The sequence below is a fragment of the Habropoda laboriosa genome, unplaced genomic scaffold, assembly GCF_001263275.1.
Source record: "Habropoda laboriosa isolate 0110345459 unplaced genomic scaffold, ASM126327v1 scaffold173, whole genome shotgun sequence".
NCBI classification, from domain to species: Eukaryota; Metazoa; Arthropoda; class Insecta; order Hymenoptera; family Apidae; genus Habropoda; species Habropoda laboriosa.
The window spans coordinates 115688-125318 of NW_017100298.1; positions in this window are offsets into that span (position 1 = coordinate 115688).

Consider the following 9631-nt stretch of genomic DNA (forward strand, 5'->3'; position numbering starts at 1 on the left):
GCAAATAAATGTTCCCGACGAAACCTTACCCTTTTTTGGTACCGAATACAAAGTTGTGGTTTCTTTTTTCAATATCTCACTCGGTTGCCGTGTTACTGTTAAACGAAGCGAATAAACACCTATAACGATGGCTCCGCAATAGTAGTTCTTCGCGACTTTCACATAACATACTCCGGCAATTTAGTGCTCTAAATGGCGTACGATTCTGCTATGCATTCTGGAATCCGCCGTCGAATTTTCGAACTACGATGTGGGGGAAAATACAGATAATTAAATATTTCGACCTTAAAAATAATTTCTAAAACTAAATGTGACCAACGAAATCTTACCTTTTTTGGTACCGAATTCAAAGGTGCGGTTTGTTTTTTTAATAGCTCAAACATTTCCGGTGTTACTGTTAAACGAAGCGAAGTTACACATATAACGTCGCTCTTGGAGATAGTATTACTCTGCGATTTTCACGTAACGTTCCGGTCCGATACTCGTACTCGAAATGGAGTACAATTCTGCTATGCATTCTGGACTCCGGCGTCCAATTTTCGAACTACGATGTGGGGGAAAATACAGATAATTAAATATTTCGAATTTAAATATAATTCCATCAGCTTAATGTATCCAACGAAATCTTTCAATTTTTTGATCCCGAATATAAAGGTGTGCATGGTTCTTCAATATCTCATACGGTTGCCGTGTTACTGTTAAACGAAGCGAATAAACACCTATAACGATGGCTCCGCAATAGTAGTTCTTCGCGACTTTCACATAACATACTGCTGCGATATTCGTACTCTAACGGTGTATGATTCTACTATGCATTCTGGACGGCGGCGTCCAATTTTCGAACTACGATGTGGGGGAAAATACAGATAATTAAATATTTCGAATTTAAATATAATTCCATCAGCTTAATGTATCCAACGAAATCTTTCAATTTTTTGATCCCGAATATAAAGGTGTGCATGGTTCTTCAATATCTCATACGGTTGCCGTGTTACTGTTAAACGAAGCGAATAAACACCTATAACGATGGCTCCGCAATAGTAGTTCTTCGCGACTTTCACATAACATACTCCGGCAATTTAGTGCTCTAAATGGCGTACGATTCTGCTATGCATTCTGGAATCCGCCGTCGAATTTTCGAACTACGATGTGGGGGAAAATACAGATAATTAAATATTTCGACCTTAAAAATAATTTCTAAAACTAAATGTGACCAACGAAATCTTACCTTTTTTGGTACCGAATTCAAAGGTGCGGTTTGTTTTTTTAATAGCTCAAACATTTCCGGTGTTACTGTTAAACGAAGCGAAGTTACACATATAACGTCGCTCTTGGAGATAGTATTCCTTCGCGATTTTCACGTAACGTACCGGTCCGATACTCGTACTCGAAATGGAGTACAATTCTGCTATGCATTCTGGACTCCGGCGTCCAATTTTCGAACTACGATGTGGGGGAAAATACAGATAATTAAATATTATGTCATTAGTAATAATACCAACAATTAAATGTTCCCAGCGAACTCTTTCCATTTTCTGGTACCGAATACAAAGGTGTGGTGTGTATGTTCAATAGCTCAAATGGTCCCCGGGTTAGTGATAAAGGAAGCGACTATACACAGACAACGTCGCGCTTGGAGATAGTATTCCTTCGCGATTTTCACGTAACGTAATGGTACGATTTGGGCTCTCGAAATGTAGTATGATTCTGCTATGCATTCTGGAATCCGCCGTCGAATTTTCGAACTACGATGTGAGAGAAAATTCAGCTAATTAAATATTTCGACGTAAAAATAATTGCTAAAACTCAATGTGACCAAAGAAATCTTACCTTTTTTTGGTACCGAATACAAAGTTTGGGTTTGGTACATCAATAGCTCACACGGTAGCCGTGTTACTGTTAAACGAAGCGAATAAACACCTATAACGATGGCTCCGCAATAGTAGTTCTTCGCGACTTTCACATAACATACTCCGGCAATTTAGTGCTCTAAATGGCGTACGATTCTGCTATGCATTCTGGAATCCGCCGTCGAATTTTCGAACTACGATGTGGGGGAAAATACAGATAATTAAATATTTCGACCTTAAAAATAATTTCTAAAACTAAATGTGACCAACGAAATCTTACCTTTTTTGGTACCGAATTCAAAGGTGCGGTTTGTTTTTTTAATAGCTCAAACATTTCCGGTGTTACTGTTAAACGAAGCGAAGTTACACATATAACGTCGCTCTTGGAGATAGTATTCCTTCGCGATTTTCACGTAACGTACCGGTCCGATACTCGTACTCGAAATGGAGTACAATTCTGCTATGCATTCTGGACTCCGGCGTCCAATTTTCGAACTACGATGTGGGGGAAAATACAGATAATTAAATATTTCGAATTTAAATATAATTCCATCAGCTTAATGTATCCAACGAAATCTTTCAATTTTTTGATCCCGAATATAAAGGTGTGCATGGTTCTTCAATATCTCATACGGTTGCCGTGTTACTGTTAAACGAAGCGAATAAACACCTATAACGATGGCTCCGCAATAGTAGTTCTTCGCGACTTTCACATAACATACTCCGGCAATTTAGTGCTCTAAATGGCGTACGATTCTGCTATGCATTCTGGACCACGGCGTCTAATATAAGAACTACGATGGTGTGGGCAAATAAACTTAATGACATATTTCGACGTTAAAAGTAATTCCTAAATCTAAATGTGGCCATCGAAACCTTACCGTTTTTTGGTACCGAATACAAAGGTGTGGTTTGTTTTTGCAATAGCTCAAACGGTTCCCGTGTTAATGCTAACGAAGCGAATATACACTTATAACGTCGCGCTTGGAGATAGTATTTCTTCGCGACTTTCACGCCACGAACCGGTACTATACTCGTAATCTAAATGGAGAACGATTCTGCAATGCATTCTGGACATCGGCGCCGAAATAACGATCGACGATGGTGGGGGAAAATACAGATAATTATATATTTAGACTTCAAATATAATTCCTTCAGCTAAATGTATCCAACGAAATCTTACAATTTTTTGAACCCGTATATAAAGGTGTGCTTGGTTCTGCAATATCTCACACGGTTGCCGTGGTACTGGTAAACGATGCGAATATACACCTATAACGTCGGCTAGGCGATAGAAGTTTTCGCGACTTTCACATAACATAGTACGGCAATACTCGTACTCTAAATGGTGTTTAATTCTAACAATGCATTCTGGACGTCGGCGACGAATATTCGAACTACGATGTGGGGGAAAATACATATAATTAAATATTTCGACGATAATAATAACACCTAAAACTAAATGTGACTAAAGAAATCTTACCATTTTTTGATGCCGAATACAAAGGTGTGCTTTGTTATTCGAAGCTCAAACGGTTCCGGTGTTACTGTTGATCGAAGCGAATACACACATATAACGTCGCACATGTTTATAGAAGTCCTTCGCGACCATCGCATATCATACTGGGACGATTCTTGTTCTCTAAATGGCGTTCAATTCTGCTATGCATTCTGGACGACGGCGTCGAATTTTCGAACTACGATGCTGTGGGCAAATACAGATAATTAAATATTTCAACTTTAAAAATAATTCCTACAACTGAATGTTCGCAATGGAACCATACCTTTTTTGGTACCGAATACAAAGGTGTGGTTTGTGTTTTCAATAGCTCAAACGATTCATGTCTTCCTGTTAAACAAAGCGTGTGTACACATATAACGTCGCGCTTGGAGTTAGTAATTCTTTGCGATTTTCACTTAACTTACCGGTACGATACTCGTACTATTATTGGAGTACTTTCCTGCGGTGCATTCTGGACATAGGCGTCGAATTTTATCTCTACAATGGTAGTGGCAAATACAGATAACTAAATATTTGTCTTTAAAAATATTCCCTACAAAGAATTGTTCCCAAAGAAATCTTGCCTTTTTTTGGTACCGAATACGAAGGTGTGGATTGTTTCTTCAATAGCTCAAACGATTCATGTCTTCCTGTTAAACGAAGCGAATAAACACATATAACGTCGCGCTTGGAGATAATATTTCTTACCGATTTTCACGTAACGTAGCGGTACGATATTCTTACTCTAAATGGAGTACGATTCTGCTATGCATTCTGTACCACGGCTTCGAATATAAGAACATCGATGGTGTGGGCAAATACACTTAAGGAAATATTTCACTTTTAAAATTTTTCCTTCAGCTAAATGTTTACAACGAAATTGTTGCGAGATGCGCCCTTTTTCCGACTCGGGTGTCAGAGTAACGCCGTGATGGTGGAATTTCCTGACTTGTGCGACTTTCGGTGATCCACGAGGGAAACGTCCACTTCGCCGGGCAACTTAATCGGCCGGCGTCTTAATCAGTTCGCAAACCACGAGCTTCAGAAGGAAGCTGCTCGAGTCTGTACGAGAACGATCGAGTTTTTTTCCCGGTGTACGAGTTTTGACTTTGGTCTATATACTACGAGTGTTGAAATTGTTCTTTTTACGGCGAGTGTTAAAAATGTTCTGTCTTTTCGGAGGACGATTCCTCCTGAGGCGATTTCCCTCTCTACGCTTCGGGGCTCCGATGGGGGTGAAGCACAAAATTTGACCTAATTGGTCGACTTTGTCTCCACCCCATCAGAGGTAGAAACGAGGGAAGGGGCACGCGTACCACCATGCACTTCCGTGACTAACGGGAAGTGCTCGGTTTTCTCGATATTTTATGGCAGGGCCTGGCTGGTGTCTCGAGAGTTTAGCCCTAACGGCGCCATGCCACAAGTGCCGAAACTTGACCGTTCGACGCTTCAAATGGGACTTCTATTATTTTCGCGCCGTGTTACGACCGTCGAAGTCCTTGTCAAGGTTTACGTACCTTGCGTAAGAACTCCGACGGCGCATCCTTGGTGACATAGATGGGACCTACATCCACGATTGGAAGTAGGCCATTGAAAAGGTTTATTTTACGCATTCTTGGTTCCCGATATCCCCTTTGGAACGTCGATGGACTTACATCTGCAACGCAGATGTATATTCATCGAGCATGTACGAGCAGGAATTTAAGTGGTGAGAATTATTATTTTCTAGGAAAACTACAAGTGCGATGCATGATGGTATTTGTCCTTTGTTACGACGTAACATACACATTCTCCTACCCGGAATCCAGTAATACTATTCACTATTTCACACGAATCCTGTTGGCTGCGATGAACAAATTGAATTATTTGAATTCGAAACACAAACTGCCATATCCAATGTTCAATTACATGTTTGGAATTACAAAAACATGATTTCATATGATCGATATTTAGCATTGAATACATACAGTGACTATCCCTTAAAATCGTACAGCTAGCGTTTCGGCTGGTTTTTTTTCAATAAAACATTTATGAGTTTTAATCATTTAGTACAATTTTCACGTTTTATTGAAAAAAATCAGCCGAACGCTAGGTATACGATTTTAAGTGACAATCACTGTATTATTATCAAAACTATACTGTTTAACCAACAGGGGTTTATGGCACGGATTCCAGGCAACGTTACTTTTGAGAAGTTTTCCTACAAGATTTTTTGGATAGCAATAGCCTATTCAAGCCAGAGGGCAAATCCGGTTTAGTACCTGATGGCTGCGGAAATTCTCCACTTCTGCGGGCCACATGGTGAGCCGGTACTTGCCTCTGCGCGCTCAGTAACGGTAAACATGCCATAAACCCGTAAAGTCGACGTTTCGGCAAGATCGCCACGCGGGGCTGACACCCCTGTTTGGGACCGTCTCTCCCTCTTTGCCTACGCCCTACTCTGTGAAGCACGGGAGAGTGCACGATGGCCTAGGAGGGCGGCTCTAGAAGGTGAAAGGCCAATGATTTGCCAACAAGGTTAACTCCCCATTTTGACGAAATCATACATATACAGCCAATTCACAACATTCCAGAGATTCTAAAGGTCTACGTAGAAACAATCGACACCACTTTGAGCGCACTACCACGCGATATTCGATATTTTTAAAACACCAGTGCGGTCCATTCCGCAACAATCGACATTATAAATAAAGTGCGATCACCATCGCGACAATAAGTAGTTGGCACACACACGTGCAATAATTACCAACGCCAACCTGACCTTCCAACCATCAAGAAGCGCGGGAAGCTGCGTTAACATATACTGTTATGAATTATAACGTACGATATAATAGATGTAATAGAAAGATATACAAATAGATATTCCACATAAGCACGACATATGCACTTCAGACAACAAATGCAATGTATGTATTCTTGCATATGCTGTTAAATATAAATATGCAAAGTGCAAAAGTGCAAAATAAAGTACATATTTTTAGAATCCTGAAATCATAAAAGACATTTCTGTCCAGGTCCCATTGTTTTTGTTACGTTCCGAACAAAATTCTTTTTTTACATATTCATCGGCTGGAATGCGAATTGATAATGCGTAGCATTGTGGGAACTCCCTAATTAATCGCAGACTCAGTCTTTGATGTATGAGAAATTTATCCGTTTGTATAGGCATCGCGGATGGTTGTTAATATAACGCATACCTTCCTTGGAGCCAACGTGGTCGAGTATCATTTAGATATGCGTTGTCCAAATAGCTTCTTAGAACTCGCTAATATCACCGGATGTATATCACCGTTCAGTATACTATAAATGCGTAGGTCCACACTCACTGTGTCGGACAGCGAGCGTAAAGTTATTGTAATATGTTACTGGCAATGTGAAGCATTATGGGAAACCCCTGGCCAGAAACATATCGGTAGCCGGAAAGCAGACTTGTAATTAAAAACCATAAGCAACTTTTTCGTCGAACACCACCATATGTATGTTTCATTTGGTATGACTTTCGTGTAAAGTCAACCTAAGCGTATGGAGTGGTTTCAATAGTGATAAGCGCGGATGGACCGTAGCGGCGTTGGATCCTTTCTACGGAGATAAAGTAAGCGATATCGCAGGAAGAGACTCCGTCGCGTTCCTCCTCGACTGATTCGATTCGCTAAAATTCATAAAAAATCCATCCCCACCGTGGTGTTTTAGGGAGCAGGGCACCAAGCTCACTCTCGAGGAACCACGACTGGGTGACTACAGTAAATTCTCCACAAGAGTCAGTAAGTTTGGATTGTACAAGTGACAGTATAGATGGTCCTACGCCTAGGCTGCGTCATTGCCGCGTCCATGTTATCTCCCTCGCAGTCAGTCAAGCGTGTAACGCTACACCACTCGGTTTCTTTTACGAGATTTCACGGCTCGACAAATCATAACAGAAAAATATAATTTCTTTAATTTTACTTTTTTTCATCTGAAATTTTTTTTAACATGTTGGTGAGATTTTTCTGATGAAAATGATATCAAACACGATATAATTTGAACAACATTTACTTATTAACACGTGCACTGTCACGCCAGATTTACAGGTTGCTGTCAGGCGGCCATAAGAAAATACATTTTAAGCATAAGATCATAGTATTATGATTTATAATTTTTTTTTTTCAATTGAAAATAATGTCTAGCTAGCTATGACGTTAAAAATTTTTAGTTGACAACATTTATTTTATTTTAATTATTCTAAACATTTGAGGCACTCCATGGCCACATCGAGGAAACAATCTAATGTTAATACTTATTGAGTGGTTAATTTAATTTCATAATATATCGCTTTGGATGAATTACAAAAACAAATTGCTAAAAAAATACATAAGATACCAGTACACATTGTCCGTCGAATGTACAGGAAGAGCCACCGTGTGGTTGCCAATTGTTTATCACATAGAGTCGGCCTACCTCCACGTAAAAAAAAAAATGTAGGGCCGATTCTACAAGTGTCAGTCAAATGTAGGGCCGATTCCACAAGTGTCAGTCAAACGGCAGGCCAATTCTCCAAATAACAGTCAAACGGTAGGTCGAATCTATGTAATGTAATACAGGGCGTCTGTTTTATCTCAATACAGTGAAATATCATTTAAGGAAAAGAAATGTTTTAACAAAAGTTGTTTGGTACGAGAGGGAAAAATATGTGGTATAAATATTTTTTTTGTACCTGGTGTGGTGGGGGAGATTTCAAAGTCAGTTTAATTTTTTTAAATGAAATACTATATTTTTTTATATATAATATGATAGTGCATGTTAAGACGAATCCAATGTGGTGCGAACAAAGTCATTTCCTTTGATAAAACAGACACACGCGACAGTGAGGCACGTATGGTGGCCGGCTCCCGGTTTTTCGCAATTTTACGACCTCCCATGAAAGGTAGTGTGGGATTCTTACCCACTAAAACCCCCGCGGTGGTCCTCGTCGGGAGCGTTGGGGGAAGCCGCAGGAACTTTGTATGACGTCCGCAGTTCCCCCCGCGCCTTGGCTTGCGCCACGACCTCGGAGGAGAAGGCGGTCACACCACCGCACCCTCCCCAATCCTCCACCCGTAGGATCGATGGCGCCGGGGGACCCGACCCTGCGCCGCCCCGTCCCCGGGGAGCCACTGTTTCCACTAGTCCACATGGCGGGGAGGTGAGAGCCGTCCTCCGAGAGGGATGATCTGTTTCCTCCCTCTCTTTCTCAGCGGCCTCCTTCTGAAGCATGACCTGCTCACAGAAGGAGGCCACCGCTTCCCAGGACCTCTCGCCCGTCAACATGGCCTTGATTAGGGCCGGCAGCGAGAGGTCCCGGTCTATCTCCCCCACCAGGACTCGGCGCTCCATTGTGAACCTTCCCCACGGCGCGCTGGCCTACCATCCTCGCCAAGTGTCCAGCGCGCCTTGTCGGGACTGGCGCCTCACCATCTCGACTTCTGACGCCGACGGGATCACCCCGCCCCGGCGGAGTTCGCGGAGACGCCCATATACTTGGGCGTCCTCCTCCGCCAGGAGCTAGAACGAGGCGAGTTCCGCCAGCGCCATCGCCGCCTCGTGGGAGATCGAGCGGAATCCCCGGGCGATCCTGATGGCCACCACATGCTGAAGTCGGCAGACCTTGGTTAAGCTCCGCTACTGGTCATCAGGTCGCCCGCCCACACAGGTGACCCGTAAAGGGTCATACTCCGCACGACCCCCTCGTAGAGGCGGTGAACCTACTCTTTAGGTCCCCCGAGATTAGGTAGGAGGCGGCACATCGCGGCCGCCGCCCTTTCAACTTGGGGGACCAAAAGGTTGAAGTGCTCTTCGAAGCATCAGCGGCCGGCCAGGTGGAGGCCGAGATAAGTCCGGATTTTGCAGCCGTATGAGACGGACGTATCGGATGGAGCTCCCGACAAAGTCCAACCGACGGACGGTAAAGGTGAGAGCAAATGCACCGGAAATGTACTTGAGAAGTGCACTAACACGCCACGGAATAGTGGCCGGAAAATCCGGGAAAACAGTGGAACCCTCGACGGGTAAATAGCGGAAAATAGTGTCGCCGTGGTACAATGGCGGAACTTGGCGCACGGCGCCATACCATGAGCGGAAATCAAACGAGGTTGCCCGGGCTCGATAGATGTGCTAAACGTTTCAATGTATCGTAAATATGTGTTCCGAACGAAAAGGGTGCGATGAGAGTGGGTGTAGGAGGCTGCGGTGCCGAAAAGCCCTACCTTTCTGCTTCTTCTCCTCTTCTTCTTCGGTAACCGGCGATGGCGGAAGGTACCATAGGAGA